Below are 20,556 nucleotides of genomic sequence, written 5' to 3'. Positions count from 1 at the left end.
CCAAAGCAAAAACATATTAAATTTGAATGCGAAGAAGAAAATCACGGGCTGGTGAGATGACTGAGCAGCTAACCGTGCCTATCACCAAGCCTGAAAGCATCAGCTGGATCCCTAGAATCACCATAGTGAAAGAGAACAGAGTCCCTCAGGGTTATCTGTTGATCTCTACCAAAAAACCGTGCCACAATCAGCCCTTCCACACACATACACTCACACAAATCAGTAAATCCGTGGGCGGTGGTCCTTTCATGGTGGAACTGGGGATTTGTGGTAGTTTGAAAGAAAATGTTCCCCAAAGGGAGTAGCACTATTAGGAAGTGTGGCCTTGTTGGAGTGGGTGTGACCTTGTTGAAGGAAATGTGTCAATGGGGGAGGGTGGACTTTAAGGTCTCTTTTCTCAAGCTTCAATCAGTGTGACAGTCAGTCAACTTCCTGCTGCCTTCTGGTCAATATGTCGCCAGCTCCATGTCTGCCTGCAGGCTGCCATGCTCCCCATCATGGCGATAATGGACTGAACCTCTGAAACTGTAAGCCCCCCTAACTAAACGGTTTCTTTGTAAGAGTTACATGTCTTTTCACAGCAATAAAAACCCTAAGCAAGACTGAACCCAGGTACCCCCAAAAGGTGGGCAAACACGCTGCCACTTTATTACTTCCCAGCCCCATAAATGTTTTTTTTAAAAAAGAAAAACATTAAAAATAAGACATGGGGCCGGGCAGTGGTGGCACACGTCTTTAATCCCAGCACTTGGGAGGCAGAGGCAGGTGGATCTCTGTGAGTTTGAGACCAGCCTGGTCTACAAGAGCTAGTTCCAGGACAGGCTCCAAAACCACAGAGAAACCCTGTCTCAAAAAACCAAAAAAAAAAAAAAAAAAAAAAAAACAAAACGCATGGGTGCCAGATCAATGAATGAGAAAGAAAAACCCTGTGTAAGCATTAAAAAGGTTTAAAACGAATATAACACAGAGTTTTTCTGTAATCAACAACATTAAGAGATCTGTATGCAAAAACATACACTTAAATTAAAAGGTAAATAAAAACTTGATAACTCAGAAACAAGTGTGATCTTGTTTGATTCCTATCGGTGATTCTCAACCTTCCTAACCCTGCAACCCTTTAACACAGTTCCATAACATTATTTTCTTTGCTACTTCATAACTGTAATTTTGCTACTGCTATGAATCATGATCATATGTAAATATCTGATATGCAACCCCTGTGAAAGGGCTGTTCGACCCTTTGAGAACCACTGCTTTATAGTGTAAAAACAAAACAGCACGTCCTGGCCCTCCAGTCCCTAGTACTCTTTGAAAGGGATTGTGTATTTGAAAAGATCACTTCCTGGCCTCAGTTTACAGACTTAAAAACAAGTACGAAGATGGAGCGCCATGTGTTCAAAAGCACCCTCCCCTCCCCCTCAGCGCGCCCTATTTCCCCTTCACTACCAGGTCCAGGGGTTGAGGGGACACTCTAGCGTACTGCCTAAACTGTGGCTTCCAAACTCGTTGGAAATTTTCATTTAGATCCCTCCGTGAGCCTGACCTGAGCTCTGCTGCAAAAGGAGAAGTCGTGGCACCGAGTGGCAGTTTTTCTACATCCAGGAACGCCTACGGATTATCCGGGAAGACAGGGCATGTTCACATTTTTAGCTAATGACTTCACCACGAAGAGCCACCGTAGTCCCAGGTTCCTCTAAACTGACAGGCCATAGGGACTGTCCGATCCCTCCTCCCTCGGGAAAGCGAAAACGGAGAAGAGAAGGGACTTCTCCAAAAGAGTTGATCATCCCTCCACCCCTCCTATACTACCGAGAGGGGCCTCTCCAAGGTTCCTCCCAAAGACAGGCCACGCCCATTGGCGGCAAGCCACGCCTGCCTTGGAGAGGCTCGAAGTCCCTTTGCGCTGGGGAGGACTCCCACACTGCCCACCAAGGACTCCTGACGTCTGCGGAATAAGGGGGAATCCTGCACCTAATAACTCAGTCTGGGCTGCACGCTGACTTGAGACAAGAGTGGAAAGTTTCCTCTCTGTTTTGTGTTTTGATTTGTGGTTCTGCTAGGCAAGCTCGAGAACCTAATCCCCAGCCCTCTAAAAATAGCAGTTTTTAAAGAGAGCATTAGATGAATTGTACAAATAAAAGTTCTTACCCCTTCAAAATGTTCAACAACCGTGTAGGAGGCAGAAAAGGAGGGCGTGGGAGTTCAGCATGGACAGATCACCCTGCGTCCACCAGGGAGCAGATTCCTTAAAAAGCCATTGCCTGGCTGGTGAAAAGCACTAGCAAGAATCAGTGGCGCTAGTTTAGACACAGCCCGACTGCTAACCAGACCTGAGCGTGTTTTTTAAGCGTGGTACTTACCTCCTGGATACTGTGAGGATTAAAAAAAAATGCTGTAGTCCAAGGCCCCACTCATGGGTGTTTTTAATATCCCTCTCTCCGTTTCCCCTCAGTTCTTCATCTTCAGACTTTGCTCCTGGTTCCATCTGCTAGGGAGTGAACCTGTGTGCCTGTCCTCCATCCCAAATTCATAGTGAAGCCTTTGTCCTCCAAGTGAAAAGATGCAAAGATGGGGGTTTGGGGAAGATGTTAAGCTTAGAGCAAACCATGGAGGGGCACTCTTAAATGGGGTTAATAGTTTTATAAGAAACACAAATGCGAATGTGGCAGCTCATGCCTGTAATTCCAGCATTTGAGAGGCCGAGGCAGGAGTACTGTCCGTTTTAAACTAGCCTGAAGTACACAGTAAGGTCCAAGGCAGCCTAAGCTAACAGTGAGGTTCAGGCTAGCCTGAGCTATACAAGGAGATGATTTTAAAAACGGTGGGTGAGGGGATTACACACACACACACACACACACACACACAGTCACCTACAAAGGCAGGCAGGGTCTTCAGACACACCGGATCTTCTAGCTCCTTGACCTTGAACTTCCCAGCCTTTGGAACTGTGGGAAATGTCTGGTGTTTGAAGCAGCTAGTCTTATGTTACAGAAGCCCAAGCTGACTGAGACATCTTCTCATAAGCTCAGGTTGAGCAAGACATAAAGATGGAGTTCAGATCATAAAGCGCTGAAGGACCTCAAAATTGGAGCTTGTCATTGTAAAAATAGCAAATTTTGTCCTGAGGACCAAATTTATCCACAGGAAGACATGCTCATTCACCTCAAATAACGTGTAGCTATTTTTTCTGTTATCTGTTTATTGTTTTGTTGAAACAGGGTCTTGTATAGCTCAGGCTGGCCTTGAACTCACTGTGTAGACCAGGCTGATTTTGAGTTCATGATCTTCCTCTGCCTCACCCACTCAAGTGCTGGTACCATATACATGAGCCTCTATGCCTCATGTATTTTGGCTGTTTTCATGCTGGGAAGTCAAATTTGAGTAGTTATGACAAAGATATTTCCATCTAAAATTGTTATCTAAAGTATGGTTCCCCCAAACCCAAAATACTGACTCTCTGATTTTTTCTAAACAAAGTCTGCCAGGCCATGCTCACTATGAAACATATTCCATCCTAAATGCCCACATATCTAAGACTAAATGCTGAAAATCAACTTTTTAGCTTTAGAGTCAGCTAAGGTTTACAAGGCAGGGTAGTTGTGGCTGAGAATGAATCTAGAGACTGGAAGCAGAGACAGCTCTGGGTGGCCTCTGGCCTGACTGTAGGAAAAAAAAAAGAAAAGAAAAAAAAACCTGGAGTCTAAAATAAGGCTTTTAAAGTAAATAAATCGGGGGGGGGGGGGAGGACTGAAACTCAGTGGGGACCGCCTGCCTAGCATGCTCAGAATACCTGCATTCCAGCCCCAGATCTCAATGAGTTAATCAATTTATCAAGTTAAGATAAAGCTAAAGGTAGCTTTAAATTCTAGACAGCAAAAGTGGAACAAGAAATAGCAGTCATGGGCTGCGCTCTTGTCCCTAATCTGCCACCAATTAGGTGTATAATTGGGGCAATCACCTCATTTCCTTGAGCTGTTACTTTATTTACAAAATAAGAAGCTCATTCGCTTATCGGAACTCTCAGGCTCCTCCTGTGGGGAGCTTGCCACTCCAGACAGGGGTATTTGGGTTCTGGAGTCCCTAAGTGTGAGTCTCCCTTAGCCTGGGAGTTCAAGGTGAAATTAAAATGTTCAGTGATGTCCCAGACAGCCTTGCAGAGCTGTGAGAGGACTGGGAATTCACATCCAAAGTGCTTGTTGGCACTACTGCATTTTAATGATACCCGCCATGGTCATAATTTATCACCACCCGCTTTCCAAATAGATAGATTCGTGTAAGCCGGCCCATCCAGCGAGCTTCTCCCATCTGCAGAGGGAGGAGGCGCCCGACAGCTGCGGATGGGACCTTCAGCTTGAATTATGTAACAGTAGCGGAGAAAGGCAGATAGGCTTTCTGAATCATGCTTCTTGAGACTGGCATTACCAAGAGTTTCTCTGCCCTAAACTCTCACCGTACACAGCAAAGACGGCTTTGTCCCCAGGGCAGTTAATCCACGTAGCAAAGGGATCCTGTAGGCATTTGCCAGCGAGCTTGGGGTAATTGAGACCCGAAAGCAGATAAATCCTACAGAAGCAGGACCACTTTCTCTCTCCAAAGCCCTAAAGTGAGGGCCAGCCTTCCAAAAACTCAAGCTCCTAAGCTTGTTTATCCCCTTTTGTGGCCGAGTCCGCCATCCCGGACCGTAGAGCCCTGCCCCTCCCCCGTGGTACTCATTCAGAGCAGTGACCCCAGTTGGCAGCCCAAGCTACATGGACTGTGGTCAAATAACACCCAGATGCAGCACTGCAGCTGATGGCCGGCCTTTCCGGTCAGTGGCTGCCGCGCACAGCTCTCTCCTGGCCTCCTGAAGTTCAAATGCCAGCCCGATTTCGCCCTGGAAGCATCCCAGCCCAAACATGGAACAAAAGTTCCCTCTGACGAGCCTGTTTGGGTTCCAAAGTATGTTTTTATGCGTGTTGGCAAACAGAACCGTCCCCAGCAACAATAACAACACTGTCTCCCCTCCACTGAAGCGACTTCATTTCTTCACATTTGTTCCAGAGCTGGAGCTGGACAGATGAATAACGGACGCTAAGGGGCTGGCACAAGTCCTGACCTCCTGCCTCTGAGAGCAAACAGAGGTGACACAGAGGCTTGTTTGAACTCTCAATGCTTGATTTAAAATGGAAAGAAAGCAGCAGGACATTTCCAGCCTTCTAACCTATGCAGCCCCCGAAGGGCTTTTTACTTTCTTGTCTTTCTTCCTCGGTTTTATTTATGTATTGTTTATTTATTTATTCACTTATTTATTTATTTGTGGCTTTCATTTATCTTCAGTAAAAGAGGCCCTTCAGCCCTCTCTTCTGGTGCCCCAGATGAAGCCGGTTTCTCAATGATCGAGATTACCCTGACATCTTGTGGCCATTTTGAGGATAGGCCCGTCTAGACAAACCCGACCCTCACAAACTACAGAAAATGTTTGAAAGGTTCTTTGAAAATATTTCCATGTTCTTTTGTTTAAGATGTCTCGGGAAGTTATATAATATCCCTTGGGAAAAACACAGGCAGGAACATTTTTAGGCACCAAACAACCATTCCTTTCTCTTACTTGAAAAAAAATCACTTCATTTTTTTCTGGCTGGTTTCTATGGAGTTCGTGATAAATATGGTTATTATGCCTTTCTGAGGTTCATATAAGATAAGGTGAATAAATAGCAACTATTAGGCAGTTGAGAGGCAGAGCCAGGCAAATCTCTATGAGTTTGAGGCCAATCTGGTCTACAGAGCAAGTTCCAGGACAGCCAATGTTACACAGAGAAACCCTGTCTTGTGTGTGTGTGTGTGGAGGGGGTGACTTTTAGGAGTAGAGTATCTCAGGGCTAGAGACCACATTCAGTATGTGAAAGGCCGGGGTTCAATTCTCAATACCAAAACCAAACTAGAACCAAAAAATAACATTTAAATTATATATGCACATACACACAGGAATAATAAAATTCCCTAGAGAAGTAGATTCTATACTCACACTTGGTTAAACTTCTTCAAAAATTCAGAACCTGTTTTGATGTCTAACCTCAATATAGCATGAAGCCCTGGCCTCAGAATAGATAAAGAGAACAAATCCACACAGTCATATGCTTTCCTAAATATACCTACCGCCAAATCCTCTCACTTGTGTGTTTGTGATGTAAGTACAGCCAGTTTCTTTGGTCTTTCTACCTAGGGCCAGTGAGTGAACAATGAGGAATGTATGGGAGTCTTGGGGAGTTAACTCACAATATCACTCCGTGCCTGATTGGTCCCGGGATTGGGAATTTAGCTATGTGTCTTCTGTTTCCAGGGCTGGGAGCAGAGTCCTGGTGTAACTGGGGAATGTCGGAGATCAAACATCTGTCTTGCAGGTGCTAACGGTGTACTAAGTGCTAAACATGTACTCGAACCCTGGGCCTCTCCCCTGCCTCTCCTTCATCTTCTGGAAAAGCAGGAGGCCGACACAGCAGCCCCAGGAGCTCCTGGGTGTCCCACGTGGGTGATGCAGGATGACTCGTCAAATACAAGCTGGGTTTGGCTCTAGCATCTTTGCAGCTGTGTGGAGGAAGCCAAGAACTCTTGTCAAGCCAGGTACTTGGTGCAGAAATGCACAAACTGTGTAGACGTCTCCTTATGCTGAATTTCAGTTCTGCTAGGACCCATGGGCCAGCTAGCCACTGCCCCATCTACTGATGGCATCCAAGCACTCATCGGAGCTCAGAATGTCTTCTCACTCACAGATGGCCTCTTCTGTGTCTTCTAGTCACTGAATTTACCACTCAATTCCCTGATCCATGGGGTACTTAGGGTACCATTGACAGCAAGATCAATCGTTTTACACAGAGGGAGTATCACCGCAGCCAGCGGGACACCAGATCCTGGGGTGAATGATGAGGACAGATGACTCAGACTTACAGCCATCTTCCCTCCCGAAGGCTGAGCTTCCTGTACCTCCACACTGCACAGGGGACTAACAGGAGGGGGTGAGCACAGGAAAGGGGGGAGGGAAATGGAATATGAGGGGCAGATGTTCAAAGAACATTGTATACTTGTCTAAAAATGTCCTTATGTAATCCAGTACAATAAAAACTAAACATGAAAACTTATGAAAAGACAAAAGTCTCCTGTGGATAGGCAAGTGTTGGCTGTTCACAATAAAATAGGATTTCTAAAGTCTGGCAATATTAGCAGAAATCATGGCACTGTTATATAAATTGATGCCTCACTGTTTAGCCCTAGATGACCTGGAACTCACTGTGTAGACTCGCCCGTAACTCAGAGATCTGCCTACCTCTGCCTCCGAGTGCCAGGATTAAATGTGTGCTTCACCACGCAGGCGTGTTATTTATATTCTTATCCCCAAATCTGATGCTTGGCCTTTAGCTCCTCCCAGTGTCTGGCATTCTAATCTTTAGACCTGATCATTCTCTAGCATGAGATCTCTTTGAAGTCTGAGAAGTAACAGTAGGTAGCATGCTGTTGTTGTTGCTGCTGCTGCTGCTGTTGTTGTTAAGAAACAAAAGAAAGCAAAATAAAAATGTTGTGTAGATAAGCTCTGCACTTAAGAACTTAGGCGTCAAGTGGCCTCACAAGCAGCCAAAGACAAGATCACAGTTCTTGATACCCACAGGGGAGCCTGGACAGGTATGAGCAGCTGTACAAGGGAGGAAGAGGCACAAAGCAGCATCATTCCTGGGCTCTCTGTGCAAGGCTTCCTATGCCGAAAATGAAGGAAGTCAGAGCAGACTCCAGGAAGGGTACAGCCCCACAGCACAGGGGTCCTGGAAACCCAGAGCTATTCACTGAATGTAGCTCGAGGCCCCTTGTCTCTCACTAGTCCCAGAGTTGGGGGCCTGAGAGAATGTCACCTGGACAGTCTCGGGTGACATCCAAAACTGGAAAGGTCCTACAAGAGTGTTTATCACACAATGACATGCATGCCACGCTGAAAACGGGAATCCTACATATTCAACAGTAGGAATCCAGTTACATAAATGAAAGAAGAGCTAAAGGAGGAGATACTATGTGATCATGTCAACAAGATCATATCTTCAGGGCTGGGAGTAGACCACTTTGCCTACCATATGGGAAGCCCTGGGTTCCAGCCACAGCCCATCCAATTAAAAGAGAAACCTACATTTTCATGTGCTTCCTAGTTAAAAGAAAGAAAGCTAGAAGGGTTTCGAGTATTTCCATACAACAGACAAATATTTGAGGAGAAACAAGTTTCCTCTGGTTTGAACATTTCACAATGTATATATGTGTCTTAAAAATATTATGTGAGCCAGACATAGTGGCTCGTATCTTCAATTCCAGCTCTGAGGAGGCCAAGTCAGGTAGATCTTTACGAGTTCCAGGCCAGCCTGGTCTACATAGTGAGTTCCAGGTCAGCAAGAGCTACATGATGAGACCCTGTCTCAAAAACAAACAACAAAAAAAAATCACAAGGTGCCCTATAAATTGTCTATAAATATGTGTGTTAGTTAAAAAGCAAATGCTGGAAAGGGGCAAAGGGGAAGCAAAAGTAGGCAATTGGGGGCAGAATATGGTCAAGTATATTATATACATGTATGAAAATACATTGAAAAAAAGAAAATACATTGAAACTCAACATGCCATTAAAGAGAAAAAACATAACAACATAATAAACGCGTAAAAAATGTGTTTTCAAAGAATACTTTGTGGCCTGAGGGAAGTCCCTCTTATACAGTCAAGAAAAGATAAGACTCTCAAAACATCTTGGCTAACACTAAATTTTTTGGTCATTTGTCTGGTTCTGTCTGCTTTGTTTTAACTCCGTGTTCTTAAGGACAAGAAGGTGGCCATGGTTTCACTACAGGTTGTGACATTCTAAGAGGAATTAATGGGCAACTCAGATGGTGGTGGCTACTTTCTGCTACATGCTCACACAGCCGAGCTCTTCCCCGCACAGCTGTCTTCTTTGGCTTCCACATAATCTCAGACCTCTCCACCATGAGCAAAACCTTTTAAACCCATGACACTTAGGGGAATGGGAGTGTGTTCTGTCTGGGCTTGAGTTGACTTTGCAGTGCTGTGAAAGAGATGAACAGGACAAAATTGATTTGCCCTTGTAATACCAAACCAATATTTGTATAGCAGAAATTTGTTTACCACTTTTAGGGGATCTCAGGTCTTGTTGGGAGGGAGAGAGGGAAGGAGAGAGGGAGGGAGGGAGGGAGGGAGGGAAGGAGGGGGGAGGGAGGGAGGAAAATGGGAAGAGAGAAAAAAAGAGAAAAAAGAAAATGGGGAGAGAGAAAAAGAACAGAAGAAGGGGAATAGAGGAAGGGAACAAGAAAGTAGGGAGAGATAAGAGGCAGTGGCCGAGTGATTTGTCTTGGCTTTGAGCTGCCAAGCCACTTCTTCCTATTTTGCATAGGAACTTTGCATGCTCCTTGCTTTCTTTACCAAGAGGCAGAGGTGGAAGTTAGCAAATGGACACGTGACAGCTGTGCTGAGCCTGTAACAGAAAGTAGCGCCACCTTCTGAGTCGCCCATTAATTCCCTGGTGTGAATAAAAACAAGAGGGCTAGGGACCTTGACCTCCGGCTCCTCTTCCTGACCGCTCCCAAAAAGTAAAGGAATTTTGATGAAGGGTCACAGTAGGTCGCAATCAATGGATTTCAAGCCTCCCCGGTACCAGGTTTAAATAGAGTGAGGTCTGGTGACACATTATGACCTAAAATCTAAGGAGGAAACTCTGTGAACCTCCTGAGTCAGCCAGGCAGTGTATCCAGTCTAGTTCCCCACCACAGACAGACACACACACACACACACAGAGAGAGAATTCATCTTCTCAGCTGAACTGCCAAAGGACAGGATCACACTCCGGAGCATCACATGAACCACACAGAACCCACACAAGTCACACTGCTGGTGTCTGAGGAGTCACATCTTCCCTCTCCAGCACCTTGTCATGTGAAGAGAGCTCTGGGGACTTCGGGGTGCTCTGAGCACTAACAGACTGTGATCATTTGAGTATAGGGTAAGAGTGTGCATGTGTGTGTGCACTTGTGTGTGTGTGTGCATGCATTGTGCTGGGGAGGTATGTGTGGCATGGCTGGATGTGTATGTAGAGATATGCATTTGATGTGTATGTGTTAATTATTTGCCCAAATGAAAGAAAACTAGGCCAGGTATGGTAGCACACACCTATGATCCCAACACTTGGAATGTAGAAGCATAAAGATCCAGAGTTCAAGGCCAGCCAGGGCTCCATAAGACATAAGACCCTGTCTGAGAAGAAAATGGGGGCTGGGGAGATAGCTGCCAAGCCTGGCAACCTGAGTTTGACCCCTACGATCCACACGGCGGAAGGAGAGAACTGAGTCCTGCAAGTTGTCCTCCATATGTGTGTGCTGGCACCAATACATATAAGATAGTATATGCAAAAAAATTAAAAACTTAGAGAATTAGATATGCCTGATAAGGTCAAAGTACTCATTCTAACAGGAAAACAAAAGAAATTACTATTGTTTGGGCAACTTCTGGGACTCTAGAACTACTCTAGGAGTGTGTGTGTGTGTGTGTGTGTGTGTGTGTGTGTGTGTGTGTGTGTGCATGTATGTATGTGGTGAGTAAATGTGTGTAAGCCTGGAGTTTGAGGCCCAGAGAACAGCCTCAGGTGTCTGTGATTCCTTGAGTGCTGCCTTTTTTTTTTTTTTTTTTTTTTTTTGAGACAGGGTCTCTCACTGGCCTAGAACTCATGAAATATGTTAGGCTGGCCCACCCATGAGGCCCATGATCCTCCTGTCTCTGCCTCCCCAGTTAGGGCCTTACAAGCTCTAACATGTCACCCCCTCATTGCAGAGACTGCATTTCCAGAGGAGGCTGTTTCACCTTGCCTGACTTTTGTGAGTTTGTTCCCTGGCAGTAGCCTGCGTTAGACTCCTTCTGCCCGTCTGCGTGGTTCGGTGAATACAGCAGAGACGAATCGGAGCCGGATGCCAGGCATCACCTTCCAAGACCCACAGCCTTGCCTGCTGCAAGGCTGCCTGCTGACCTTGCTCTCCCCCCCCCCCCACTGTCACTGGGCTGCAGCCGAGCCCATGACCCTGCCAGACACTCACAGGTGCTGCCCAACTTCAGCTCCCTCCGCAGCCTCTCAGACAAGCCCGAGGCATCGGCAGGCCCTGATGCCTTTGCCACTGGGAATACTGGCACCATCAATGCAGACTGGGGTTGCCCTGAGTCCCTGGGCCTCCCATGGGGCCTTGCACAGAAGAGTTTCCACCGGGTGGATAATCTCACCCCATTTCACAGATGAGGAACTGTGGCCCCAGGATCCCTTTGTCTTCCAAAAGGGAACAAAGACACGGTGTCCACCGGGGCAGAAATAAAAGCCTCTCCCGGAGCCACGTAAGTTTTCATAATCGGTCACGCATCTTTTTACCTTTTGAAAGTTTGTGAGGTTTATATATAGCCTCCATCTTGTCCCTCTGAACTCTGCGGGGCTGGTAATCAGTCACCGGGCTGAACACCTGGAACTCTGTGGGGACCGTCATTAGAAGGATGCGAGGCCAGGTGTGGTTTTGGACCAGAGACCGAATGGAACGGGGAAGGTTTCTCACTTTCCAAGTTTGCTCTGCTCAAGTTAAAACAATTAACCTCCTTACCCTTCAAACAACTGTTCGCAGCTCTCCAAGAGCAAAGTAGTCAACCACAGACACCGTGTGGGAAGCAGAGGCTGTCAGCCCCTCAGAACCTCAGAGCAGCCAGTGTGGGGCACTCCTCTGATTCCAGCTCTTGGGAGGTGGAGGCAGGAGGATCGGAAGTTCAAAGCCAACCTCAGCTATGTAGCGAGATGAAGGCCACCCTGGGCTACATGAAACCTTGCCTAAAAACAAAACAAAGACTTTCCGACGCAGAAACAGGTCTGGACATGTTCTTGGGGCCTCTTGCTTTTCCTGCCCTCTTTCCCACGTCCATTCCACTCCCTTCTGAGCGCTTAAACCTTAATCTAGCAGGGATTTTTCTCTAATGCTGGGGTCACTGAGAGAGGTGTAGCAATAGAGGGTTTGGCCACAGTTAGGCCTCCACGCTCACCTCTTGACGCTTTGCCAGACTGGCCAGCAGGAAGGGGAGGGCAGATGGCAAGGTTATTCCCAGCCACTTGGGGTCTCAGCACTCTGAATAATGTAGCTGTCTGCACATTCCCCTTCGCAGGCTGTGACATCTCCCAGGACTCACACCCTCCAAAGCCATTAGGAATATTAATATTTTCAGGAAATCACACAGCTCTTCCTACACAATTCTTCAGCATGGACTGAGCGCCTATGGGTGATTTTCATGCTCTAGTGACCTTGTTTAATCAACACAGTAATCCTATGAGGAAGTTTGCAGGATAAGCCTGAGACTTAAAAAACGGAAGCAAATAGCTCAGGTCCCACCGTGACCAGATGACAAAGCTGGAGCCCCGGTCTTGCCTAACAGGTGGGCTTGCCAGACACAGTCTAAAGCCTTCTCTGATCTGCGATCTCAAGTGTAGTTGTCAAGGCCTTGCCAGTGATTATGAGGAGCCCTAGCTATCCCTCGCCGAATGCACCCACATCTTGTACAGGCTAGGTTAGGATAGCCTGCCGCCCTCTGGAAACACTGCTCACAGTTTATCAAGGGGGAGACGAGAACACTGGAAGTGTGAACCTCTGGGCACTGTTGTTGGGGATGTTAGCTAGAGCAGGCCTGGGAAGAGATTTCTGGAGTATTCCCCAGGGCTCAGCAGAGCAATCTTGGGCATTTGCCCTGGGGAGTTTATCCAAGTTTACAAGGAGATGCGCATGAAGGCAGGGAATCATAGAGTTGAGTGCATTGATACCGGAGTTGAAGCAGACTAGGGGTCCTTATTAGAAAAATGGATAAAATAACCTGTATCTATCAGAATGCTCTGTGATACAGAAGGGCCGTCAAGAGCACAGAAGACAGTTAAGGGGGAGGAGCTATGAAAGTCAAGGGGAGGAGCTATGAGAGTCAAGGAGGAGCTGTGAAAGCCAAGGGGGGGAGCTACGAAAGTCAAGGGGGAGGGGCTATGAAAATCAAGGGGAGGAGCTATGATAGTCGAGGGAAGTCAGAGACGAAAGTCTCTGAGGAAAGATCCTATGATCAGAATGACCCCCACACCTCTCCAAACCTTCCCTGTGAAGGGAGCAGGGATTCTAGAGACAACTTCTGTACCCTGTCTTTCTGATGAAGACAGGCCCGCATCTGTGTGTGCCCTGACGCCTCCCTGACCACCTAGGTAGCCCCAGACCTGATTACCCTGTTTTCCATTGGGTCATGCTCCAGTGACAAAGGGCCATGGAAAAGGAACAGAGATGCCCAGGTCAGGAAACATGAGCTTGAGTCCTGGCTCTTCTCCATGCTGGCTGTGTGGCCATTAGCAAGGCGCTTCGCTTCTATGTTCCCTTAACTCCTGGGAAGCCCAGGCTCTAAGAGCAACTTCGGTCTGCAGATCCGGGGCCAGGATACCAGTGGCAAAAGTCTCAGGCATGTCTGAGAGACCACGAAGGGAGCTGCAGGTGGGCAGCATCTGAGAGTGGCTGCCAAGGGGCCAAAGAATGGCTGCAGAATCCCTTCCAGTTATCCATGCATCTAATCATGTCTTCATCAGCTACATCTGTGTGCATCCTTGAACACCTGTACACCCGGTACTAAGGATGGAGCCCGGAACCTCTTACAAACCAGGCAAGCACTCTACCTCTGGGTCACACTCATGGTACCCACCCCCCCCCCAAAAAAAAACATTCTGGGAACATCCCAGCCAGGCTGTCTGTGGAAGAAAACAGTAAGAATAATTCCAGCACAGAACTTCCCAGCTAGTGAAGGGAGGTGGGTTAAACAACATGGGGAATGGAGCTGCTAGCGATATTTGGGGGGCGAGGGGACCCCAGGCCACATAGAAATGGGACTAGTCCCCATTGAGATGAAATGTAGGAAAGGGGGGTGTCTCTGAGGAAAAGATGGGGAAACTGAGGCAGAAGTCATGAATGTGAAGGCTGGAAAAATAGAATCAACAGCAAGTGTAAGGACCCTGAACAAACCAGGAGGCCTCAGAAGGTGGGGTCAGGGAGCTGGACACTGTGGATTTTGTTCCTTCATCTGCTGAAGTTCAGTCCTGCGTCACTACTGAAGTCAGTGTCTTCACAAGTTTAAGAGGAAAAAAAAATCCCAGGGACAGAAGTGTTCACCTCCTTCTTGTCAATGGGCTAAACAGCTGCTGAGCTGCCCCAGGGTACAATAAAGATTCCAAACCGGAACAGGTGCGCCCATCTTTCCTTACCCAGCAAATGGCGGTTTCAGAGGGTTAACACCAACCTGTCTAATTGGTCGGGACCCAGCTGGGCTCTTCTGCCTGATACAGGTGGAAAGGCTCCAGAGAGGCCGTGGGAGACCCCTGCCCAGCGGCAAACGGGCTTCTTCGGAAATCTCGCTTTAGTGTCTCAGGACTGAGTCTGCCATTTGTGCAGTGAGAGCTCTGCCTAGGCCGCCACAGAACCACTTCCGGTTTTAGAAACCTCTTCCTCATCGCTTCCTTTTCTACAGGACGGAAAGACTCCTGGGACTTCTTGCAACCCTGTGCCCCCCTCGCTGGGATGGCAGTTCACCCTGAGGGACACACCCTGGGACCTCATTCGCTGTCACCCCTCTCTGGTGCATCATTGCAGCCTCACATGCCACCAGCTCCTCAGAGGGAAGTAACCACACTCACCACAACACGGGGGTTGCAAACTAGAGGCACCACATGGTGCCGTGGGCAACTGACTTTGACCGGTCAACCCAGCCTGTCCAGCCCACGTATACTGAGGAGCCCAGTGGGGTCTTAAAAAGACTATGGTTCTTGATCACACAGCACATTGGAACTTCTGGGAAATTTTTTCCCAGCACTTAGAATTAAGTCCCTACACATGCTAGGTTCTGACACAGAGCTACATACCCCGACCCTGGAACTGCTGGACCTACTGTCTGAGGCAGCAGAAGACACTGGGGTCCAGGAAGCTGCAGCAATCGTCAATGTCATCGGCAGATTTGTGTTTCCGAGTCCTCTGAGCCTGGTCACTGAGTGATTCCAGATGCCACAGTCATCTACCTGATACCCCAGGCTGGACGTGTCCAGGTCTCCCTGACCCCATGAATGTCTCAACGGCCTCACCTGTCAGGACGTCTCTTCTAGGCCACTGTGATTCGAGCACTCAGCTGATTGTGAGTCTCTTCTGGCTGTTCTTCACGCTTCGCTTCTCCCACCTACTCCACAGTCGGCTTGTTGCCCTGTCTGCTTCCTTCCAGCCAGTTTCTTATCCATTATGGATCTGCATGGGTGAGTGCTACATTTACACGGGATGCCAAAATCAGCCCTGTCTTCAGCTCAAAGCTTCCACCTATTCCATCTCCACAGCACAAGGAGAAGCCATTTGTCACAGGACGTGGAAGCCCTTAGGGAAGTCAGGGTAATCAGCTGTCCATCATGATGTCTGTTTAAACTGTGAGGGTTGTATGTGAGTGTGTGTGTGTGTGTGTGTGTGTGTGTGTGTGTGGTGTTGGGAATCAAACCCAGGGTCTTGTGAAATGATCCTTGGAGGAATCTTGATTACTAGTTAATATCCAGGATAGGAATATAAGAAGCAGGTGCCAGGCCGGGCGGTGGTGGCGCACGCCTTTAATCCCAGCACTTGGGAGGCAGAGGCAGGCGGATCTCTGTGAGTTTGAGACCAGCCTGGTCTACAGAGCTAATTCCAGGACAGGCTCCAAAGCCACAGAGAAACCCTGTCTCGAAACACCAAAAAAAAAAAAAAGAAGAAGAAGAAGAAGCAGGTGCCTTATGTCATTGTTAGGGGCGACTCTGTCAGAAAATTAGAAATAAGTTGCAAACTGGGCTTCATGAGGTAGCTCAGTAAGATATATTAAAAGATAAAATTAAGTGTGTTTTCGAAAGGGGAATTATCTTTTTTTAGCTTCTGCTTGGTGTTTAATTGAACTATACTACGTGATAAAATAAATTAACCATCAGTGAAATTACAGCTAAAAGCCAGGAGCCCGGCGCTCAGGCCAACCACTGAGCACATTCACAGAGCCTCTAAACTCTACAGAAAGTAAGCCTTTCCACGTGGACTGATGGAGACAAAAGGAATCCAGGAATTTTCTAGAAGGCAGAGAGAAATATAAAGACTGCTCTCTTTTTCCCCACATTCCTCCCAGCTCCTTTCATGGTTCTGCTCCCTCTATGATCTGTTGCGTGACTGTAGAGGCTCTAAGTCCCAGATCAGACAACCACACAGGCCACTGGTCACATGCTGTGTCACAATATTGAGGCAGTAAAGCAGGGGAGCAAATGGACGCACACTAAAGGAAAATCTACAGCGGCAGTTTGCCTCCCGAATCTCTGCTCACAGTGACTGATGCAGTCCCATGAGAGCTGCATTGATCCCTCTTGACCTGTCACCTCAGAAAGGAACCTTGGAGTAGAATGGGCATGGGAACAGGAAAGACCTCGGCACTCTGGAGTCTGGCTGAAGCCTCCTGTCCCTGAGGATCGAGACTTTTTTTTTTTGGTTTTTCGAGACAGGGTTTCTCTGTGGTTTTGGAGCCTGTCCTGGAACTAGCTCTTGTAGACCAGGCTGGTCTCGAACTCACAGAGATCCGCCTGCCTTTGCCTCCCAAGTGCTGGAATTAAAGGCATGCGCCACCACCGCCCGGCTGGATCGAGACTTTTAATGCAGGGGATTGGGGATGACTCGGTGGACAAAGAACAGCGTAAAGACTGGAGTTGGGACCCCAGAGCCCACCTGAAATCCCGTGCTCTGGAGGTGGAGACACAGGACGCCCAGGGCAAGCTGCCTAGATAGACAGCCAGCTCCAGGTTCAGTGAGAGTCTGTCTCAGGGCATAAGTGGATGACAAGCAAGGAAGAAGCCAGACTCATCAGCCTCTGGCTTCCATATGTGCACCAGTACATGTGTTCCCGTACATGTGACTGTTGTGTGACGTGTTATTCTTTAGTCTTTTTGAGGGGCCCACTACCCACGTAAATCACACATGGAGGCTTATTCTTAGTTAGGAATGCCCAACCTTAGTTTGGCTTGTTTCTTGCCAGCTTTTCCTAACGTAAATTATCCCGACTACCTTTTACCTTTGGGCCTTTTCCTTTTCCTGCTGCTGTACATCTTACTTTCTCTCTTACTCCATGACTGGTTGGGTGTCCGGCCCCTAGCGCCCTCTCCTTGCTCTGTCGTTGCTCCTCCTCCTCGTGTCTCCTCCTATTTATGCTCTCTGCCTGCCAGCCCCGCCTATCCCTGCTCCTGCCTCACTACAGGCCATCCCGCTCTTTATTAGGACCATCAGGTGGTTTACACAGGCAAAGAATCACAACTTCACAGAGTTAAACAAATGCAGCATAAACAAAAGTCACACAGCTTAAAATAATGTTCCCCAACACGTGAGAATCTTCATACACAACACAAGTACACACATACACATAAAGGAAAGGTAAGAAAAATTCCATCATAATTAACATTTGCTATGAAGGCTGCTGACAGACAATATTGCTTTCTTAAAATTACTTATTTTATTATTTTTAACCATGTGTATGTGAGTAGGATGCATTTGGGGGTTTGTCCACATGCACTCAGATGCCCATAGAGGCCGGAAGAGGGCATCAGGGCCCCTGGAACTGGAGTTACAGGCAGTTGTGAGTTGCATAACAGTGACAGAAACTACTTGCGCAGCAGAGATGGCTACCATATCTTCAGCATGGAGGCCAGACTGGCAGCCCCTACACCCTCCAAAACCTATTTGGTTCCCTTCTTTGTATGAAGTCTTTCATGGAGGATCAGACTTTGCAAAATCCTCTCTGATCCCTGTGAGATCCTGGCGCGCGACCGGGGGGGGGGGGGGGGATGGTATATTTCACAGGGTCACAGGGAGGATTTCCAAGTTCTGTGCCCTGTCCACGGAACCATTTGAGAGCTGCAGTGAGCCACAGTCGCCCCTGTGTGGCAGCCTGGCATTAGTTAATGGTCAAAAGTAAAACTCTCCTGGCTTCTCTCTCTCTGTGGTTCACGAACACCAAGGTGAGCTGCTTCGAGGAGCTGCAACTCCTACCTGCAGCCACCCCTCTGCCAAGTCCAGGTCGGAGACCAATGCCTGCAGGGGCCCCTTTCTCGCCATGACCTCTCTTGTTTCGATTCTTTCCTATGTCACTTCATCTATCTCCCCTCACTCTCTCTAACTAGCCTGTCGTCCCACCTTTGCTCACTCAGGCAACAGTGGGTCTCGGCTCGGGCAGTAAATCATAAGACGCCTCGAAGGAACCTGAGCAGAGAAGAAACATCGCTGGTTTCTCAAATTAACTGAACTGGAGAAAAATGGATTCTAGCCGAGCAGATTCGGCGGTGGAAAAACAGTACATTGCTGCCACCTAGAGGCAGCTAGCCTCAAATGCAGAAGCTATGGCCCCCCAAACAGAAGGAGTAAGGGGCTCGGGGAAGTGGGGTCGACGGGGAAGTGGGGCAGACCTGCCCAACACAAAGGCATGGGGTAATTGTGTACTGGTGCTGGGAAAGTAGCTTGCTGTTAGCAAAGGCCTGGAAAGGGCTTTCAGGGAGGTGGTTACGCGAAGACCCTGGACCCAACCGGGCTTGCAAGCCCTCAGTAATGAAATCTCCCAGGGAGGGCGGGAGGAGTCCCTATCTAGCCTTTGAAATCTATCCTACAACAGACTTGTGAGAATCGGTAGCTCTGTGAGGAAAGATGACTGGTGGGCTCCAGCAACAACTTGGAAGGGGAAGCACCTGACAGGGGGACAAGAGCGCGAACTTGTTTCTGGTTGAGGTAGGCACTCAGAGCCCAGCCTGCTGGCCTACACAGGTTTCCCCCTAAGGACCCTAGGGTTCACAACACACCAAGGAGCCAAAAAAAAGGGGGGGGGGAGGATAGAACGGTCATGAAGATGTTTTGAGGATTAGACCTGGGCCTTCTTCTCTGAATTCCGTTACTTCTGTCAGGCGCGCTACAAAACAGGATTAAGGATTTAAGTACTTCATTGTTATGATATTACATAAGAGTTTCTCTTTCCTTCCAAAAATGGAGTATACTTAGCCATTTTCCCTGAGTCATTGAGTCAGGGAAAGTTTACCGTTAACTCAACTTCCTTCCTCATGACTAATGTTTTCTTAGGAACATTTTTCAGAGCTGGATAGATGACTCAGCAGCTGAAGGTACTTGTGGCACAAACCTGACTGTCCCCAGAACCCCCTTAAAGGGAGAAGACTACGACCTCCAACACATTCTACAATGGTGGTGAGCAAAATACCCTTAGAAGATTCCAAGTGAAAAGCAGGCTTTGGTCCTGCTGCAGATTTTCAAGCTTCCTTAGAAAATACCAAGAAAAGCACAACACAACCATTCAAATGAAGACTTCCAGGAGATGGGTGTGCGCTCTTACTTCGACACATAGGTAGGCCTTTCAAAAATAAAGTACCGGAGCTGGGGAGGTGGCTCAGCAGTTAGGGGGACAGGCTGCTCTTCCATCCATCGGACCTGGGCTTGAACCCCAGCACCCACGTAATGGCTCACCACCTTCTGTAACTCAGTCCCCAGGAGGCCCAGCAACCTCTTCTGACTTCCCAGGACAAGAATATGATGCACAAACATTCATGTAGGCAAAACACCTATACACATAAAAATAAAATGTTTTTTTTGATTTTTAAAAAGACAGGTGAATAGTGCACCAGAGAACATCCCCCTTCCCTCTACTTTTCGTTCCATTCAGTATTGGTGGTGCTGTCTGTCTTCAGGGCAAGTCTCTCCCACCCCAAGCCCAGCTCTCCTACCTGCATACCAATCTTCTTCCAAAACACCTCCACAAACAAAACCGGAAGCTTCCCCATTTTCTAATGACTCTGGATCTGGACAAGTTACTTTCCATACTTGTTGACTGATTGTCAGCTTGATGAAGAAGCACCCCGGGCATCTAGGGGAGCACCGTTGGGTGTGTCTGTGAAGAGAGGGGGAAAGACCCGTTCTGGCTGTGGGCAGCACTGCTCCACTGTGGCCAGAGTCCTACACTGAACAAAAGCCCAAAGGCCAGCTGAGCATGGGGATTCTGTTCTGTTTCCTGATGCTCTAAGATGTGAGCAAGCAGCCTCACCCTCCTGCAGCCACAGTTGCGAGTGGCTGCTGCCACTGTACCTCCCTGCTACGATGGACTGCACCCTCAAACTGTGAGCCAAACGAACCCTCCTTCCCTCAAGCTGGTCCTTATTACATATTCAGTTACAGCCTAGTCGGTGCTGGTCCGTTGAGTGAGCACAGCCCTAAAACTTCCAGCAGTTCTGGTACTCTCTGTCCTGGTTCATTTCCCATCACACCAGCAAAGGCTGTTGTGTTTCATTTTGCTTGACACAGATGCTCACTAAGTTGCTCAGGCAGACCTTCTTCTTGTGGCTTTCCTGTCTCAGTCTCTAAACAACTAAGATTATAGACTCGTGACATAAAGTATGGCTTCTCCAGTATTCTCAAAGGTAGGAAGGAAACTGGGGTT

This window comes from Chionomys nivalis, chromosome 5 (assembly GCF_950005125.1).
Source record: "Chionomys nivalis chromosome 5, mChiNiv1.1, whole genome shotgun sequence".
NCBI lineage: Eukaryota > Metazoa > Chordata > Mammalia > Rodentia > Cricetidae > Chionomys > Chionomys nivalis.
The sequence above is the reverse complement of the archived record's forward strand: the minus strand, read 5'-3'. Positions refer to the sequence as shown.